This window comes from Spermophilus citellus (assembly GCF_964194105.1).
Source record: "Spermophilus citellus genome assembly, chromosome: 10".
Taxonomy (NCBI): domain Eukaryota; kingdom Metazoa; phylum Chordata; class Mammalia; order Rodentia; family Sciuridae; genus Spermophilus; species Spermophilus citellus.
Window position 1 is genome coordinate 44,125,520 of NC_138197.1, and position 21,900 is coordinate 44,147,419.

Consider the following 21,900-nt stretch of genomic DNA (forward strand, 5'->3'; position numbering starts at 1 on the left):
ATGTGACATACGTCCAGGGCCTGCTCCATAACAAAGGCTTACACCACAGGGAATATTTTTCCAGAACACCATTCTAGAAGGAAGAAAGGGATGGCTCCCAACACATCTCCCTCCAATCCTGCCATCTCCCCTGGGTGGGTAAGGTGAAGGTTTGCAGGTGTCAAGTTAAGACTGTAAATTGAAAAGACTATACACAGGGAAGCAGGAAGGGACAGGGAGAGGAGACTGTGCTGTTGGAAGAATATTTAGAAGGTCAAAGTCCAGACACATGGATTCACTAAAACACTAAGATTGAATATGAAGATTATAGAATGCGAAGAAGAAGAAAAAGAATGAACAAAACAGAACAGAACACACAAGAAGTGTGAGAACAAATCAAAAAGTTGTAAAATACATGTAAATGAAATGCCAGAGGATCAGGGAGCAAATGAGGAGGGAGTAGAACATTGGAGTAATAATGGTTGAGAAATTTCCAAAATTAATATCATATACCAAACCACTCATCTAGGAAACTCTGAGAACACCACACATGATACAAAAGAAGACACGAAACCTAACCATACAATATTCAAACTGCTGAAAACTAGAGAAAAGGAAAATGTCCTGAAAACAAAAATCTGTAGAGCACAAGGACAGCAATACAATGAACTTCTCTGAGCATGGCAAGATAGCAGAGCTGGGGATATTTAAAGGAAAATGGAATAAAAAGCAATCCAGATTTAGTGAAATGATCCTTCAAAAGGAAGAGAAATGCTTTCTCATACAAACAAAAAATTATGTTCATCTCCAACAAACACACCTTGCAATAAATGCTAAAAAAAATTACTCAGATATGGGAAATAATACAAGTCAGAAATTTGGACCTTCATAAAGGAAGAGCTGGAGATGTAGCTCGGCAGTAGAGCACTTGCTTAGCATGCAAGCAGCTGTGAGTTTAATCCTCAGTACAGCCGGCAAATATAGTTAAAGAAAGAAAGACTGTAGACGGGATGAATGACAAGAGGTCTATTATTTTCCCATTATATTGCTCCAAAAGGTAGTTGTTTAGTTAATATAATAGTAACAACCATATGATTAAATGTATGTATAGTGTATGAATAAATGAAGTACAGAAGAGTCTTATTAAGGAATGCAGTAAGAGTCGTGGGAATACTCTGGTGTAAGGTACCCGCACTCCATGTGAGACAGCTTAGTGTTATTTGAAGGGGGAATTTAGATTTGTTTAAAATCAAGAATGTAAACTCTAGGGCAACCAGTAAATTTTCAAGGTATAATTGATACACCAACAGAGGAGATAAAATAGAATCTTATAAACCATTCAGTTAAAACTGGAGAAGTAAGGACAAGGGGAACAAAGAAATGAAAGAACAAATGCAACACATAAAGAACAGTTACAAAAATAGTAGCTATTAATCCATTTTAAACTTGAATAGTCTAAATATTTCAGTTTAAAAGACAGAGATTATGAGAAATAATTTAAAAACCAAACTATATATGGCATTTTCCAGAAATCCACTTTAAATAAAAGCCTCTGATTCAAAGTAAAAGGATGGAGAAAGATTCACCAGGCTGGAAGTAAGCTGGAGTAGCTGTTTAATTTTAGATGAAGCAGACTTCAGAGAAACAAAAATTATGATGACAGACAAATGCTACATACTGATAAAGGAATCAACTTTCAAAGAAGACATATCAATCCTACGTTTGTATCCACAACAACAGAACATAAAAGCATTTGTGAAGCAAAAGCTGATAGAACTGAAAGGAAGACTAGACAAATCTATTAGAGTTGTGGTCTATAAAAACCCCCCTTTTCAGTAATGGACAAATCAAACAAGCACAAGATAGATAATATACTACAGTGGACAATATTATATCATGGTTGGGCCACTTACTAGCTTTATTAACTATATGGTTACATCCATATAAAAGGAATGAGAGCAATACCTAATCACATACAGGGTTGTTTGAGGGTTAAATCAGATTTAGCTGGTGAACTACTTCCTTGAAATGTAGTGAATTTTCAATGAAGCATAGCTATTTACATAAAAGTATGTTCTAAAAGTAAATGTATCACACAAATGAGCATTGTTAATAATTGCTGACCTCAGAGCAAGTAAAACATTTCCCCAGCTTCTTTTCAGCTTTATGCCATAGGCTATCTGAAGTTGCTCTGCTCTATATTCTTTGTGTTTCAATATGAATTATGATATTTGAGAAGCGGAAAAACAAGAGAGAAAAATAAATAGAATTAACCAATATCTTAAGTTCACATTTTAGTACCAATTAGGTGCCTTTAAGAACATGAAGAGAAAATTGATTCTGGAGTTAGTTGTTTTGGTTTAGAGTAACAATGTTAGAAACTTTCCAAGCATAATCCCCAAATGTATATTTATTGTCTGTAAACCCCCAAATGTTATGTTTCAAGTCAACAGAATAATAGGTAAATATTTAGAATTTAAATAAGGGATTTTTACAATAATTCAAAGAGGAATGTCTATGGGATTTGTACTTCAAGTCCCAAATTAAAATGAAGGTTTTCTAGAAAACCTCTTAAACTCATAAATTTTAATCTAATTATAGCTTTAAGTTAAATGCAAGTGAGATTCCAAGGAAAATAATTTGAATCTTATTAGCTAAGATATATTCTATCATAATTTGCTTCATATTATGAAAATATTAAACAATGTATTTCAAACAAATTTATATCTGAGAACAACAATAAAAATACAGTATGTATTATTCAAACAATTGTAGGATTGGTACTACAAAACTTTAATAAAATTTCATTTTAAGATGCCGAAATATGTAAACTGAATGCTTTTTTGAAATTTAGACATGCAATAAAATCATTAATATAATAATAGAATGTCACATTTGAATATTCATTTTGAGTTAGCTTTCCAGCACTGGGGAAAAAATAGCTGAAATAAACAACTTATAAAGTGGAAAAATGTTTACTTTAACCCATGGTTTCAGAGGTCAGTTGTCCCATTGCTTTGGGGCCTGTGGCAAAGCCACAGCAGGGAATGTGTGGTGGAGAGAAGCCACTCACCTCACAGAGGCCAAGAAACATAGTGAAGAGAGCATCTTCCAGAGCTCACCCCCAGTGGTAACTCCCTTCCACTAGTCCTCATTACCTAAGTGTTCCAGTGCCTCCCAGTAGCGCCACAAGCCAGGGATGAAGTCTTTAGCTCTAAGGCCTTCATGGGACATTCAACATCCAAACCATAACAGTTTTGAATAGTGCTTTTCTTAAATCTATTTTCTTCAAACTTATAAAATTCAGAATGTTATCAGAGTGAACTTAAACTTTAGTTTTAGAATACCGTGAGAAATATATTTTCACAAAATAGATAAAATTTTCATAATAGGCATATTTTCATAAACACTTCAACAATTTATTTTTAGTAAAGTCCACAGTGCCCAAAGGTGAAATAAAAAGAATTGGTTATCACTGCACAAATGTAAAAATCAATAAGTTGTATTTATTGTCCAACGGTTAGAAATATATTGACTTAGGGCTCTTCTTTCTCCTAAAATCTTTAGCAAACTTTCATAAGAATAACAAGTTCCTTTTGGTCTCTCAAATATCTAGCACTTCAAATTATTCATTGGCTCTCATTTGCTGGCACCATGGTGCATAATTTCTTTTCACTTTACCTTACAGTTCTGACAGCCCACCAGGATTCTTGTGCAAGATCAGAAATAAAAGGCTTAGAAACACCATTATATTGTCAGAGCCCGTACAAAAGAATGTAGAAAGGAGTGAGCTTGTGAATGATGGAAATGCCAGTGGGATTTTGTCTACGACCTGGAATTCTCAAGAAGTACCAAATAGTTTTGCCCTTCAAAATTGTTTTCTCTTTTGGGAGGGAAAAAGAACACATAAATAAAGACATGGATTAGTTTGCTCTTTATTAATAAATTAAAATGGACAATTTCTACTATCAACTGTTTTGAAGACCGATAATAATACTATTTAATAGATTTCTGACTAGAGAGTAAAGCATGCTTGAAATAAACTTTTATTTTCAATGGCAAATGCTTTCTCTGATAGGTAGAGATGTTCCCACACAAAGTCAAACTCAAGTAGAAATTTTATAACCAACAGATTATTTAGAGTTCTATACTATGTCCACAAACCACAGTTGCTAACAAGAATATAGCAATGGAAAGGTATGTGGTGATTTTATTTAATTCAGAGTCGAATTTTTGAATTTGAAATATATGTAGTTTTTAAATTTACTAGATGTCTAATTGATTATCAAGTTGTGCCAGTTATTTTTTCATTATTGTGGTTTTTTTAGGGATATTTGTTTCCCCACAATTTCACCAAAGCTTAGTGTAAGCAGACATTCCCATCTTGCCATTCCAAAAAGTGTAAAATAGTACTATTGTTTTATTTTGCCTTTTCCCAAATATTACAAATAATAAGGATGAACATTTGTTTGCACAACTCTAGTTATTTTCTATGTTAAATATTTTGCTGGTTTCCATCTATTGTTGAGTTTTTCTTATTCATGTAGAATTACTGAATACTACCTTCTGTCCCATATGGTGTTGTGATGATTTTCTCCCAGTCTATGGTTTATCTATTAAATTTTACTGTATCTTTTAGTAAAACGATTGTTCATGAGGTCAGATCATCACAAATTTTCTTATGGTTTAGAACTGAGTCTTCTATTTAAAAGTTTGACTCCCACAAAGTCATATAATTTTTCTAAAATTTTTAAAAACATTCTTTCACTAACTTGCCTCTTTTATTCATCAGGAATTATTTTCTGTGTGGCTGATGAGCGAGAATTGGAATATTCTTTTGTATATAGGAAAGGGTGATTCCCTACACCCTTTAATAGGCATCTCATCAAAGGTATACAGATGGCACATGAGCAAAGGTTATGTCCATGCTCTCCAAATTGATCTGCAGTGATTTCTAGTTCATGGAACTAAAGTTTACTTGTTCATTAATTTGTTTCTGGGATTTTCATTAATTAAGTTGTTTTAGTTAACTTTTCCCAGTGCCAATGCCAAGCTACCAGAATTAATATAGTATTGTAGTAAGTCTTGATATCTACAAATCAAATCCCTCCTCAAGTGGTGAATGTATTTGCCCCTTAGGTGCCATACTCCACCCATCCCCAACCTATTCTCTGTTTCTCATACAAACAATCATAATATTTATAACTTAGAAGACTTTTTTTACAACAGTTTAAGTTTACAGAGAAATTGAGCAAAGAGTAGAGAGTTGTCTTGCATTTATGGTACATTTGTATAGAGCCAATATTAATAAATTCTTTTCAGCTAAATTCATATTTGTGTTATAATTCATTATTTGTGTTGTAAAGTCCTGTGGGTCTTAACACATGTATTCGTGTCTTTTACATACTTCAAACAAAGTACTTTTAATAGCCTAAAACTTCCTTGTGCTTCCTATTAATGTCTCTCTCTCTAGACCTTTGAACCTCTGGCAACCAACAATCTTTCCCCATCTCTATTAGTTTCCTTAAAAAAGTCATGTAGTTGAAAACATGTAGTACCGTTTTTAAATGAATTTCTATCATTCAACAACATGCATTTAAGTTTCGTTGTCTATGTCCCTGTGTGAGTGGAGTTTGAGAGTTTGTTTATTTTTATTGATGAATAATAATTTATTGTATGGATGAACCATAGCTTATCTATGAACCTATTGAAGATTGTTTTGGTTACTTCTGTATTATTGCTGCTTTTACAATATCATACACAATTTTATGATAAAAGATACTGTAAATAATATTATGGAAGTTTTTAAGTGAACAGATTTTCAACTCAATTAGGTAAATCCCTAGGACAGTGATTGATGGATCATACCATAAGACCATTTTCAGCTTTGTAAGAAACTGCCAAACTTCTTCTAGGGTGTCTCTAATATTTTCTATTCCCACTAATAATGAAGGAGAATTCCTGTTGCTCTGCAGTTTTGTCAGAACTGGGTATTTTCAAGTTTTGCTTTTATTTTTTGTTTTGGGATTTCAGTTACCTTAATTATTGTGTAGTCTCATGGTATCTCACTGCCTTAACTTGCAAATCTTTAATAGCAGATGATATTGAGAACCTTTGCTTATGTGCCATCTGTATATCTTTGATGAGATGCCTATTAAAATGATGCTTTGGCCATTTTGTAATTGGGCTTTTTCATAATATTTGAGTTTTATGCATTTCTTGTACATTTTTTTATAAAAATCCTTCATCAGGTATATGTTTCACAAATAATTTCTTCCAGTCTCTATTTCTAAATTCTCTTCCCAGGATATTCCATTGACCACAGTTTTTTATTTTAATAAAGTCCAAATTAACAAATTATATGTATATATGTATGTTTGTGTATATATACACAAATGTATATGTTCAGATATGTTCTCAATATATTTTTTCTCTTAAATTTTGAGAAATTTCTTTCCTTTTCTTTCTCATAGTAATGAATTATCCTTAGATATTATTTTATTTTCCAGATCAGTCTTGCTAAAGATTTTTTAATTATACTATCCTTTCTGAAATATTCACTCTTGATTTTGGTGATCTTCAGGTGTAAAGTGCATGCTGTTTCACTATTTTATATTTTATTAATTTCTTCTTATTTTTATCATGTTCATTCTCCAGTTTTCTTTAGACTACACTGCTTATCCTTATATTTGTATCTTAAATTCTTAGCTTATAAAATTTCAATTTATCCAGATTTAAAATACAAATTAAGTGATGGTTAAAAATATTCCAAAGATTCATCATGTGTTTGAGGTTAATATACACAGCAGCACTCATCTTTATTTTGCAATATCCATGGATTCTTTTTCTTCAAAGGCTTGATATTTTTCAGAACATGTTGGATTTTTCATAGTGGTTTTCTGATTGAGATTGTTATTTTTGCATATGTGCCTTATTTAGCTGCATTGGGTTAAGCAACAAGTTCTACATAACATTTATTGTTTGAAATTTCTAGAGGCATCATTATGATTATTCTTTATTTGTAAATATATGATTTGCAAACAAAAATCCTAAATTTTTCCATGTTATATTTTGATATTTATATATTTATAATACATTATACACAAGATATTTCAGAAGAAGAAAATGAAGCAAAAATTTTTTAAAAGAATGAAAAGTAAACTCTTAGAAGAGAGAAGAAAAATATCAATTCTCAAATAAAATGTGCACTTCATATGCCAATCCAGTCAAATAAATACAAAACTTGAATATTTATTTGTATTATTTTTCGCTTTTTATCTTGATTTTTACTAGAAATGTATTAAAATTTCTCAGTGACTGAAATTAACATTATGTCTAATAATTTGTCAGGTTTGATTTGTAAATGTAAAAGGCATGCTATTTGGTATAGTCAAATTTTAAAATGTCATATCTTATTTGGATAGTCTCCATTTGATTACTATATTACATTCCTATTTATTATCTATGTTTGATATTAATATTGTGGCAATGGGATTTAGGGCTTTTTGTGTTTACCTCCCCCTCTCTCTATTTTGGATCATTTTCTCTATGGTCAATCATCTTCATTATTAATTCCTTCTGTCATAGTCTGTGAGTTGCCAACTTGCTTAGTGTTTTATGACTCACAATTCATTTTTTGTTATCTCCATTCATGGATAATAGCGAGTTCTAATAACATGCCAGGTTGTCTGAAGTTTTTATGAATTTGGACAATATCTGGCTATAGTTTTCTAACACTATTTTTACTGGGAAGAAAGCTTTTAATATAATCATGCTTTTTTGTAAATAATGCAATTTCTCTGATATATTTTAACATTTTCATTTCACCATTAGGATTTATAATTTCACTCCTATTGGGACACAAAGTGCACATTTGAAGATTCATAATTTTCTTCTATTCTGGAAGAGTCTATTTTCTATTTATTTATTTATTTATTTATCTACTTTTATTCACTTTATTTTCCTAAAATTTATTGCATATAATGTATTATTGTTCAAAATATTCACTACTTCTTCCTGTGGAAGAATTGATATATCACATTGTGTGATTTTCTTTGGTCAATGAAGTTTAAGTGGGAGTAGCATGTGCCATGTTGCGTCTCTTAGGTTTGATGAGTTTCTACTATCACTACTTGTATTTCTTTTTTAAAACAGGTTCTAGCTGTAAAAAATGAGAGGAAAAATAATTGTGCATGAAAAATGGAAGCGGGGAATATAGACCTGGTGAACAGATTTTACTTTTTCAACACTGTTCCCTATTTTCTAGTTCCTCTTTCTTCATTGTTGCATTATAACAATACATAATAGTGGAATTCATGGCTTTTGTTCCCCAGTTTTTCCCATCCCCTCTCCTCCTTCCTCATTCTCAATTTCCTTCCTCTACTATGTCTCCCTTCTATTTTTTTTCTATTTTTGTGAAATTCCTTGTTCATATCTTTTTTTCCTTCTAATTTCATTATTTTTCCATTTTATTGTTCCATTCATTTATTGACAGATACTTAGACTCGTTTCTTAACATGGCTCTTATGAATTGTATTGCTATCAACACTGGCATGCCTGTATCACTGTAGCATAAACACTATACTCTATTTAAAGGCTCTTTGATGAAATGATTGATTCTAGGTCTATAGAAAGGAAAGGCAAGCCTGCAACATCTTTTCATCCCAAAAGAAACTACTCAAAAAACTAGTAGTTTCATGATATATTGAAATATGAATCAGCTTGGAGTAACTTCCACTTATCAAATTTTGGTCAATTTGAATATAAAATGGATAATGAAATTAATGAGTTATAGCACAGTGAATGAAAACACACTAACTTTCACAAGAGAAAAAGGGAAAAAAACATGAGGTTAGAGGAAATATACTAAAGAATGATAGAATTAGAGAACCATCATTTTATATCCATTAAAATAGTTTTAATGATTCAAACAAGGAAAAATCAATGGAACCTAAAACCACTGGTAACATGAAAGATTAAAGGATATTTACAAGATCTCAGAGTGTCACTCTATGTATTATTTATAAAATATAAAGAAGAAAATGTGCCCTTATAATGGAGAGGACTGGGTTTATTCTTGGCAATGTCAGCAGTTGAAACATCTGACATTATGTGCCACCAGATGTAGCACAGCAAGAGATATCCAACATCACCCACATGGTGTCTTGCCAGAAATAAACCACCTAAATCACATCGTAAACAAACATACTTCTTAGTACAAATGTAGGGTTTCTGTAAGTCAAAAGGCATGTAATCTGTAAAGAATCAAATATGAAGAAAAAAGGAAAATTTTAGAGTATTTGTGTACAATGAGAAACTGAAAGGAAATAACCAAAGATAATTCATAAATCTTGACTGTATCTAAAATGGGATAAAAGAAACTCTAGGAAAGATATTTTTGGTACAATGAGGAAATATTTTATGTTATATTGAGATTTTTAATTAATGCTTATTTTCTTAAGTGTGCTATTGTGGTTGGGTAAGACAATATCCTTGTCTTGGAAGATATATACCGAAATATGCAAAATGTCTTGATGTCTGCCAAATTCATTTGCAAAGAGGAAGAGAAGATGGAACAGGTGGATAGAATGCTGTACTTAATAAGTGATGGTGGTGAGTGAGTGTATAGGTGTTTATTTTATTTTTTCAACTTTCCTTGAGCATTTGAAATTTTTCAAAATATAAATTTTGAAAAAGTTTAAAGCAAATCTCTAAATTTATGCATGTTTTTATTTTTTGAAGGCTGATTTCTCACTTAAATGAATTTGACACAGGTCCAAACTAATTATCAAAGCAGGAGCCTTTTGAAGGGCACCATTAATTGAAATTCAAGCTGTGATACAATAAAATACAGAGTAGCTGTATTACGAGCAACTTGGTTTTTCCATAGGATCTGATCCACATTATTTCAAGTATTTTGTTTTTTGATTGAAATCATTATGGTTTTATTTAATCGTTGAAATTTTGATCTGGCTTTAGAAAATCTAACAAAATAGATGACAAAAAATTAATTTAATATTGTAAAAATCAAACACTGATAGCAGGGTACAAACATCATAGGATTAGCATTTTCATCTAATCATGCTAGTATCATCTGCTAACTTCAAATAGATCCTACATACAAATATTTTTTTTTTAAAGAGAGAGTGAGAGAGGAGAGAGAGTGAAAGAGAGAGAGAGAGAGAGAGAGAACTTTTAATATTTATTTTTTTAGTTCTCGGCGGACACAACATCTTTGTTGGTATGTGGTGCTGAGGATCGAACCCAGGCCGCACGCATGCGAGGCGAGCGCGCTACCGCTTGAGCCACATCCCCAGCCCCCCTACATACAAATATTATTTTCAAAGCATTCTTACACAAATCCTTAATTTCATATTGAGTTTTCTAATAACACGTGGAATCAGTAAAAGTTCCAAGAAAGATGATCTTTACTTCTCAAAAGAAATGGGAGAATTATGGTTTATTTATTTTTAATGCATCTGCACAAAAAAGGTGAATAGTATTCAAAACAGATGTTATGTGCCTTACCTCTTATGACTGGGAGGGCTTCCAAAGACACAGTTATCTCAAATTGCTCAAAACCCATTACTTTAGTGAAATCTTGGAGGAAAATATTTCTTTTCTTTCTTCTCATTCCGTTCTCCTGAGCATGAAATAAAATGATTTTATTATACTAAGAAACGTGTGACGTTTTCTAAGAGTATTATGAGGGTGAAGATTGATTTTCCTGACAGTTTCTCAAATAATTCTTTCCCTATTATTCAGCTTACAAAAAGAGGTCCATCACTTTTTTGTATTAAAAATATGTGGAATTTATTAAGCACTTAAACGTGGGCTATTAAAATGAATTCTGCACATGAAATTTCTTTCCTAATACCTTGCACCTTACTTTAATGTCCTTATAAAAATGTATTTCTGATTAGTTCATGATTCCTTCAATTTTTCCTTCAACAAATATATACTGACACTGTGCTACACTTCAGATCCTGTATTGGCTTCTGGATTTACAAAAATCATTAAGGCATGTTCTCTGCTCTTTGGGGGATATTAAATCTAAGGGAGAGAGATACATAACAACAGATAATGGAAACACAATTTACAAAAGCACTAAGGAAACAACTGCAAAGAGCCAGGAGGCCAAAATAATTGGTGGTGATAGGTTTGTCCTTATTTCAAATGCTAAATTTCTTTTCTTTTGTCTAAGAAATTGTTATTAAGGAAGAATAGACATACAACTCTTAACTGGAGATAAATGAATGTTTCTTATCAGAGATAAGTATTCAAGTATAAAGAGGAGAAAATAAAAATATAGAAAAACATTTTGCAATTTATGTTTTAATAATCTGTACTTACTTCCTTATTTTCATTTTTCGTCAAACACAATCTATTCAAAGGAATTTACATTTAAATGTGGTTAGACAATTCTGAGTTTAATTCTTGAAACTGCTTGAAACTAGATGTTTTCTCTATTTTTTAAAAATTCTAATATCCATATCAGTGCATTAATGAGGTCAGGTATAAAAGAGAGAAAAGATCTCTAGTTAAAAAGAAAAGTTTAGGATCTGTAAAAACATCAAGTACTTTACCAATCATGAAGTCCTACTTCTCCTAAAATAGAAAGCATGAATTAACTTTAACCATAACAAGATACTCAGAAGAATATATTTAAAAATTTAGGATTCAAGGAAATTCTTTGTGCTGAAATCTTGGGTCATGGGACGGAGTGTGAGAGAGTTGTGCTGATGTCACAAACTTAAAGATTTTGAGCAAAGAAAATTAATTCATAGGCAATTTATGAAAGGCAGATGCTCATCTTATTGCTTCTATTATGTTTTGTTGATATTTTCTTGTCTTAAAGAATGAAGAATCTATACCTTGTCTGAGAAGTGTCTTTCATTTGTGTTAGAATTCACAAGCTGCCACCTCAGGGATTAACTCGAGAAATTTCAACAGCGATTTCAATGTCAATTGCTGCCAAACCCACATCTTTAACCCAGAACCTTTTTCTGATAACCAGAATCATGAATTCATGCTTTCTATTTGACATTTCTAATGGTATATCTTATATAGTCACTTAAAGTTATCAGTTTGAGAAAGAACTATTAAATGCAATTACCAGTTCAATAAATTTTTTAAAGGACCAAAGAATCTGTATTGTGACTAAATAACTGGGAATAGTTACCAAAACTGTGGTACAGAATGACTCTAGGGAAGAAACCTCTGTTGAAAAAATTGATCACTGAACACCAGATGACACTTTCAATTGGGAAATTGATCTTGTTATTTCTACCTTTGCTATGATGATGACTACTACTTCTACTGCTAATACTACTGCTGTTGATACTGCTGGTATTACTACTTGAGAAGGAGATGAGAGGCAAAAAGAGAAACACTAACCCCACTTCTGGTTGATAATGTCTTCCTGTCTAGAGTCAAAATCCATTGTCAGAAATTACTCAAGTCAAGATCCTTTTGAAAATGAGAAAGTATCCATTCCAATAACAAAACTGAATTGATTATACTCACCTCCATTTTCACTTTGTTTCTTTTTGTTTTTTTTCTAAATATCATCACCTTCCAGTCACTCACTTTAATTACAAACTTGTAACTCTTAACTCATCTTTGACTTCTTGTTTTCCCATTTTCAACCAGTCCCAGTCCTATTCATTAACCTTCTTAATATCTGTTCAATCCATCTTCTCCTTTACATAACTACTGTTATTTGGTTAAATTATGTCCTCACTATTTCTCATTTGGACTTTTCTACCAACGTATTAGCTCATATTCCGGACTCCAATTCTTTCTCAACAGTCCATTCCTCCCATAATCAGAATTATCTTTCTGAAATGAAAATCTTTCCAATATTTTCGAATCTATAATACATTAGTGTCTTCACCAGTCTTCCAGAAAGATGAAGTGAAAAGTCTTTCTTCAAACCCGTCAATTTGTACTCCTATTGCCTCTTAACACTATCACTAGCTTCACTCATTCAAACCACCATCACTATCATTATCACTGTCATCGCCATTACAGAATATATTGATTCAAAGTATATTAAAATGCATGTAGTGCCATTTCTAACATGCTTTTACATATGTTCTTCCACTGAACCTGGGTAATGTTTATTCATTTATTCATCTTCCCATCTTAGAAATCAGGGTGTTTTGTTTTTTTTTTTTTCCCAAAAGCCATCTCTTAATGTCAAAAAAGTACTTTAGGCATCCACTGCAGATTTTCAGCATAATAAAATAAAGACTTTGAAAAAAAGAAAACTCCCTTTCCATAAAATTTAGCATATATGTTCCTGCGTGTAGCACCAGATTTTTAGCTTCTTAAGGGCTTAAACTCTGTCTTGCTCACCAAGAACTATTGTTTAATTCCAGCACTAGTCCTTAATGCTATTTTTCCAAATCATGATATTCATATGTCAGGGAATACCTGATGATAGATCAAGACTTAAGTTAAACTGTGGAATACTTTAGGATGATATATGGTATACACATGGAATATGACAGTTACATACTATAAATATATGTTTATATCACAAAAACTTGTGTGTGTTATGAAGTAGATTACTCATAGAAACAATATAATTATTTATGTCAAACAATAAATAAGAATTGATTTCAATACTGAAAGTTCTGTACCTATAGATTCTTGAAACATACTTTTTTCTGCTGTTAGAAGATTCTTGAAAGGCAAACTAAGAGTAATACTATGTTTTACAGCATATTTGTTTATTTTTTATTTTGTTTTTAATGTTTCTAGGCTGTTACAGAGACTTCTAGCTTCTCTTTTGGTTATCCAATAGCATTTGGTTATCTGCTCCATTGTCCTCCAATCTTTTCTCCCTGCATTCTAATCTTCTAAATGTCACATAGTTTTATTCATGTATTCTCAGAATACTCTAGTATGATGCAGTCTACAGAGACCAGTGAACTGCACTTCCAGAAAACATCTGAATACATCCTTCAAATAAGATAGCATAGTAGAGTGTAATTATACCCGTTTACTTAATCTGATTTTTAAAAAATTTAGTTATTGAAGGGTTCTGTATTCCTCTAGAACATAATAGAAAACAGATTACTGCAAAAACATAGTGACTTAAGAGCCATAGACATCAAGATCTATGCCAAATAAATTCATCTTCATCCTTCAACTCTTATATTCAGCCCCTCGGGTTGCCCTGGAAGATTATTTGAACAAGCAATCATGGAAGCTACCCAGGGCTTCTGCTTGCAACCTGACCAGAGTTTCAGACATGCCCAATACTGTGAATTCTTATTAATATAAAAGAAATTAATGTGTCTTCAATTTCTCTGCTGGATTTCAGAAGACAAGTTTTTAAAAATATTAAATTAGCTATAGAATATCAGTGTTAATCATATTCTGAAATGCAGTAGAGTTAAGTAAAGTTCCTTCAGTTGTGATTATTCCAAAATACCACAGAAGTATTTCACAAAATTTTTGTCCAACTATTTAGTTAAGTAACTGTATTCTTAAAATGAAGGCTCCCTTGGAGCCCTTTCTTCTCCCCCAATTACTACAAATGTACTCTGATCTTAATTTAATATACTAGAGACTTAATGACGTTGCTTTTATAATTATTTTTAAATTGACAGAGAAATATTTTCTAAATAAATACAGTTGGCAGATATCTAAATTATTTAATGAATGAGTTTAAATTTCAAATAGTACAAGAAAATAATTCTACAATAAGAGTCAGAAATGTAGTCAGCACCTGATTTGCAGCTAGGATGATAATGTCTTCCTGTAAAACCTAGTTACCAGGACCTGTGATTTCATTTCCTGTACAGCTTAATTTTCTGGAGTCAATAATTGCCTCGTTTTTCACTGTCTTAATTTTCTATAAACATATCCCTAAATTTTCCATCTGTCTTGTTAGACCCAGCATTCAACTAACAAATTTGTTTTCCCTGAACATTCAAACTCATTAGATGATCAGTATTTTTCCTCTTTTCCCATTTCAAACTGGACAAATTACAGTCAACATCTGCTGCATGTTTATAATCCTGAGGTTTCCTTTGATAGCTCTCCTGTGTTGAAGAGCCTGTTTGCTATTTCTATTTCCTAATTTTTCCTCTTTCTTTGTTTACTTCTTTACTAGTAGGTCGAACTGCTATAAGTAGTTGCCTAAGTAGAGGAAAAGTACTCATCTTAGTCCTTGAATGTCTGCATCTGTATTCACAGCTCACACTTGAGTAACTCTTTGCTTGATTCAGTATTATATAAGTTGATTTTAAGAATTTTGAAAGCTTTCTTGTCTCATCTGTCTTATCTTTTAGCATGTAAATCTCACATTTATGAATACACATGCCATTTTTTCTTATTCATTTGTATGTAAGTTACTTTCTAAAAGTCTTTCTGTGTCTACTATAATTCTTAGTGTTCCAAATATTCATGATTTTCTAATTAGTATACATCTTTCCTAATCCAATTTTTGGTAACTTAAGAAGCCCTTTAAAACCATGTTTTCTGATGGCAGCAAGACAGTGAAGTAGTTTTCTGGCATCCCCCCATGGTACAGTGATTTGACAAGTATTTTTTTCACCAATTGTAGTAACTTCAATAGCACCCAGAGTCCAGTGGAGGAAAAAGTAAATTAATTAAATAAATAAATAAGTAAAATCTATAAATTGGCACACTGAAGAAGGAAAAAAAAAGAAAAATAATTTTACTTTGTCTACATCCCCCATACATTGCAAAGTATCACAATGCAATGCCAAGAGACACCCCTTAGCACATATTTCTTCCCCAGAAAAATGTAACAGAGTTGAAAATGAATGCCTGGCTTCCTCAGCCATATGCAATTATATCCAAGTGTCCCGACCTACCTCTTTCTCAGTCTAGGTAAATGACTAAGAGAGGCTGAGAACAAGAAAGTGGAGAGTATTCAAAGAAACTAGGACTTAAAACTAAAATAGGACCATGAATCCACTTAATGTTTCACAAATTTTTATCGGAAGGCCTGTCAAACAGCTGCTTAGGATACATTGGCTGTGGAGCTCCCCAAACCAGACTGCAGGATTCCCAGACACTCGCTGTGTCTCACCCTTTCCTCCTTTGCTGTGGCTGGGTTTTTCTTTTTTTTTTTTTTTTTTTTTTTTTGTGTGTGTGTGTGTACACCCTGAATGGTGAATTCACCTGCTGGCAGATGGTTCACAAGCTCAGCGGCCAATTATATCAACTTTACTAGATTGGGAGAAGATACATGCCTGTGAACATTTCTACACACCAACCTAGAGGGAGATTCTCAGCATCTAAATTGGCTTTATGGGATGGAGAAAAGGCATAGATGATCTAAAGAACCTCCACCACCACCACTACCAAGAGGGAACACCAGAGGTGAAGTGGCATCCACAGCAAGGTCTGGGAGCCTCAGAATCTCTAGCCCTGATGACTGGGAAGGCGTTTTTCTCCCAAAGTCTGTTTTTAAAAGAGTTTTTAAAGCTAGGAGGAAAGTATTTGGAAAAATGCAATATCATTTAATGATCATAACTTTTCACAAATTAACAATCAAAGGAATATGTCCCAATATGATAAAGGCCATATGTGACAAGCCTCTAGATAACATCATACTCAAAAATGAAATGCTAAAAATGTTTCTATAAATCTCAAGTGAAAGATATATACTACTGGCACTTCTATTCAGCCTAGTACTGAAAGCCCTAGATAGAGGAATTAGGCAAAAAATAGAAAATGGCATCAAGTTTAAAGAGAGAGAGAGAGAGAGAGAGAGAGAGAGAGAGAGAGAGAGAGAAATTGCTGAATTTTTTTGTTTGTACATGACATGATCTTGTAGACAGAAAACCTTAAAGACTCTACCAAATAAGAACTATTAGAGATAAAAAGTGAATTCAGTTAAACTGTAGAACATAAAATCAACATACAAAAAATCAGTTGTGCTTCTATATAACAATGAGCTATGAATATGAAATTAAGAAAATCCTATTTACAGTAGCGTAAAAATAACAAAGTACTTGGGAATAAATTTAACCAAGGACTTGAAAGAAATGCACACTGAAAAAATATAAGATCTTGATAAAATAAATAGATACCACAAATATAAAGAAAGATATCCCATGTTTGTAGACTGCAAGGATTACTACAGTTAAAATGCCCATACTAAAAATTTCTATCACCAAACAGAAACACAGATTCAGTGCAATCCATATCAAAACTCCAATGGCAGTTTTCAAAGGAAAAAAAATATTCTAAAATTTGTATGAAACCAAGAAAACCCTGAATAGATATAGCAATCTTGAAAAGAAAGAACAAAATTGTATTTCCACACTTTCTCATTTCAAATTCTATTGTAAACCTATAGTAATCTAAATAGTATAATACTGTCATAAATCAATGGAGTCAATTAAGGAACCCAGAAATAAACTACACATATACAGCCAACTAATCTTCAACAAAGTTGTCAAGAATACACAACAGGATTAGATAGTCTCTTCAACAAATAGTGCTTGGAAACTGAATGTTCACATTCAACACAAAGAAATTGGATCCTTATATTCTACACATAGAAATCAACTCCAAAACTTCTAGAAGAAAAATGTAGGGGAAAACCTCCTTGACATCGGTCATAGCAATGAGTTTTTTTAATACAACCAAAAGCCCTAGCAACAAAATTGAAAATAAACAAGTTGGACTACATCAAACTAAAAAGTTTTGTACAACAGAGACAAAAATCAACAAACTGAAAAGGCAAAAATTACGGAACGGAAGAAAATATTTGCAAACTATATATCCCAGATATCCAATAAGGATATCTTATATTATATTATATTCCAATATATAAGGAATTCATATGGATTTGTATATATTAATATATGTATGTATTTTATATATATGTGTTCACACAATTCTATATCTAAAAATAATTTGATTAAAAATTGGCAAAGAACATTTTTCCAAAGAAAACATATAAATTGCATATGGGTATATGAGAATGTGCTCAATATATTACTCTTTAAGAAAATAAATACCACATGAGATATCATCTCACACCTTTCAGGATAGCAATTATAAAAAAAATAGAAAGTATTGTATTGGTCAGGATATGGAAAAAACAGATCTCTTATAGACAGTTGTTGAAAATATAACTTGATATAGTCATTAAGGAAAATATGGAGAGTCCTCAATAAAATAAAAAAATTTTAAAAACTACCTTGTGATCTAACAAACCTACTACAAGGTATATATCCAGTACAAGTGGGAGTAGATCTTCCTGCATTTCCTGTGTTCAGTGAAGCACGATTTACAATAGTCAAGACATGGAAATAACCAAAGTACCTTCTGTGGACCTTGCCTGTGTGTTTATATTTAGGAGTGAGGATCTAGAATATTGGAGAACTGTATAAGCAAGGAACATGCCCAGGCATCAATTTAATTTAGAATCACCCAATGGAGAGAAACACTTCATCTGGGCACTTTCCCAAAGTAGACTTCAGAGAATTGTCTTCTGCAGGACTAGTCAGTTTCTTCTGAGAAAAATTCCTCCGTTTACTGCTCAGAGAGTGGAAGGAGGAAAATGTATGTATCCAGCCAACAGTTGTGTATGGCAAAGGTGTGATTAAGGGGTATGTGAGAACTTGCTTTAAGGGTCAAGGAGTGTCTTCCATGAAATTTATCCAAAGAAAGAATTTTCATCTCTTTGTGTCAATGAAGTGGAAGAGGAATGGAAGAGAGCAGGAGAGTGACTGTTGCTCTGAACAGGAGGGGGGATAGTAGGGGATAGGAAAGGTAGCAGAATACAACAATTACTAATAGGGCATTATGTAAAATTGTGGATGTGTAACCGACGTGATTCTGCAATCTGCATTTGGGGTAAAATTGAGGGTTCATAACTCACTTCAATCTAATGTATGAAATATGATATGTCAAGAGCTTTGTAATGTTGTGAACAACCAATAAAAAAATTAAAATTAAAAAAAAAAAGAGTCTCATGACCTACCTCAGATGGGCTTCAGGTGGCTACAGTCTTTTACCTGGAGTTCTAACTCCCTGCAAACTCACTACTATTCCACAAATAACATTGTGCTGCTGTAATTATCCCCCTTGCTCCTTGTATCACATTCTTCTTTTCAAAACAATTTCAGAAAAAAAAAATTATCCTAAGTTATTTTTTCAAACATTATTGTTACTTCCTTCATCTGTGTTTTTTTTTTTTTTCAATTGCCTTCTCTTCTAAATCTGAGTGGTAAATAGCTTTCATGATAAATGCTGCTTGCCATGGCTGCATGAAAGGCTGTGTGGAGAGAGGTGGTAAGGCCATGACAGTTAAATAGAAACCAATTCTAGAGTTGGTTAGTGATGTTTGCCCTGGTGGAGGGAAACAGGAGTCTGGGGCTGATACTGATCTAAATTTTCCACTCCAGATCACAAATTTTTTAATGGAAATTTTTCCTGTTTTTATATTCCAACTCTGATGCTGATTAATTTAACTTAAAATGCTTTCTTTATCACTTTGTGGAAATACATGTTGCCTTATCTACAAGATGCAATTGCATCATCTATAAAATGTGGGGTAATAGTTATCTATTCCACAGGTTATTTATGAAAAAAATGAGATAACATATTTTAAAAGTGCCCTGTAAATTTTCACCATCCTAAATTATTTATACTTTTTCAAGTTAAAAAAATATATACATTCATCTCACTTCTCTCAAGGCAGTATCAAGAGCAATGCTTTGCATGTGGTCAATTTATGATAAATGTGTATTAAAATTGAATTGTTTCACTCATTTGCTCTGTGGACCTGGGAGTCAGTGTGAGTGTATGTGTGTTGAAGTGACTATAACTCTACTAATCACTAATCAGTAAATTATCATTTTTATAAGTGACACAAAAGTGACAATTTGGTGTGGGGGGGAATTTCTCTCTTCTAATGTAGCCTCATTGGTGGCAAGGAACTGTGCCTGTTCCTAGCTAGCAAATTATATAAAAAAATGTGCTATACTGTGGACATATGATAAATAAAAATTAATATTGATGAATTAATCTGTGAAATATTCCCTAAGTAGCATCCTCATAAGACTATGAAATATGACTTCTCTGAAGTAAAAAGTAAAGGCTGCTAGTTCATTAATTCTCCCTCATTTTTTTTTTCATGTTGGGGTAAAATGACTTTCAGGACCATTAAGCTATTTGTCAGGGTTTCACTTTATCCTTTGACAGCTTTTATACATGGATTTTTTTGCAAGCCAGGCTCCTTCTACCAAATTTGTAATATTTATACCAGAATGCTCACATTCAGAACTTACAATGTTAAAAAAATAAAAACGATTTTCCAAATCAGTGTTTGATTTCAGAGGAGAGAGTCACCAGTACATTTCAATTAACTATTACTATATCCCCTGACTCTCTGTGGGTCAATTCCACTCCATTTGATGCATTTTCAAATTTCTCATAATGAATCATACTTTATTCAGTCATTCATGCAATAAAGCTTCTAACCGTCCTTATATTTTCCTTCTCCTTGAAGACCACATTCAATCATGTACCAAGAGTTCTCAGTCTCACCTCCTGCACACATTTGACTCCATTCTCTTCAGCCCCACTGTCTCTGACTTCATTCAGGTCATTATGACTTTTCAGGAGACAGACTCTCAATTCAACTTTCTCTCCTTTTCTTCTCTTCAAATTATTGTAAATGATTCACTAAACTCATCCTTCAGAATCATAGGAACAATAGTGTCACATGCCTAATTATAAACTTCTGACAAATGATCATTGCTCAAAATAAAAATAACAAATACTTCATAATTTGGCCCTAATCTATTTTAATAACAACAGCCATATCTCTTCTGCCCTTTTGCAAAAACCAATACTGCTGCCACACTGGACATGTCAGCACTGTGTATTTTACACTGCTATTCCTTTCACAATATCCTTCCCTGTGTTCATTATGGAATATCTTCTATGAATCTCTCGGGAACTTTAGACTGGTACCTGTTGAACAGATATAGTTTGAAGATGTTGCCTGTTTGTTCAAAAATATAAGCAAAACTAAGTTTGCATAGCTTTAGACATGCTTTAACTCTTCAGGGTCCTTAATTCCCACTGTTCTCCTATATCTTATTCTGTTCTGATTCACATGTTTGTATTCCCAGACAAGCTTCTGTGTGACTCCATTTCTTCAATTGTAAAAGAAGATAACAATAGCCCTTATATTATAGAGTGGGCACATAAATTGCCTTAGAACAATATCCCACACACACTAGAGTTAATGGCTGTTAGAAATAATATAATTGTTGTTATTGCTATTAAACATTTCTCCCTAAATGGAACTTCTTACTGAATAATTTTATGTTTTGGTTGATACCCCTTCACAGGTGGTCCAACACCAATCTGATTTGATCACTAAAAGTCAACATCCAAATCCTTCAGTCCCAGGCAAACCAGGAAAGTGGCTTACCCTATGAATGCCCTCCAATAGAATCAATCATTTCTACCTCTCACTCCTTTTGTACAGTGTTCATCCTTCTTTTAATAAAACTTTATTGTCACTTGTCTTTTTCCCTAAGATTCAATTATTTATTGAATTCTGTGTATGAACCCCCAACACTCAAACATATTTTTAGGGAATATCTAAATAACTAAATGAACTCCATAGAAGAATTTAAACAACAAATTATGAGATAATGGCCTGGAAAAATATATATTTATTAAAAAAGTATTTACTTTTAAGGACACAACTTTGATTAATAATTTCCTAATAGAATGAAAAAAATACGAAATAATTTGAGTATATGTTTCTGCCTTTGATGTGGATGAACATACCTGGATAGATCCAAGCTCAGTGTACCTGTTCCCTAAAATTTAGATTCTATCCCCCAATATTAACCTATATGAAGCATAAATGATTCTTTTCTATGTATTATATATTAATTT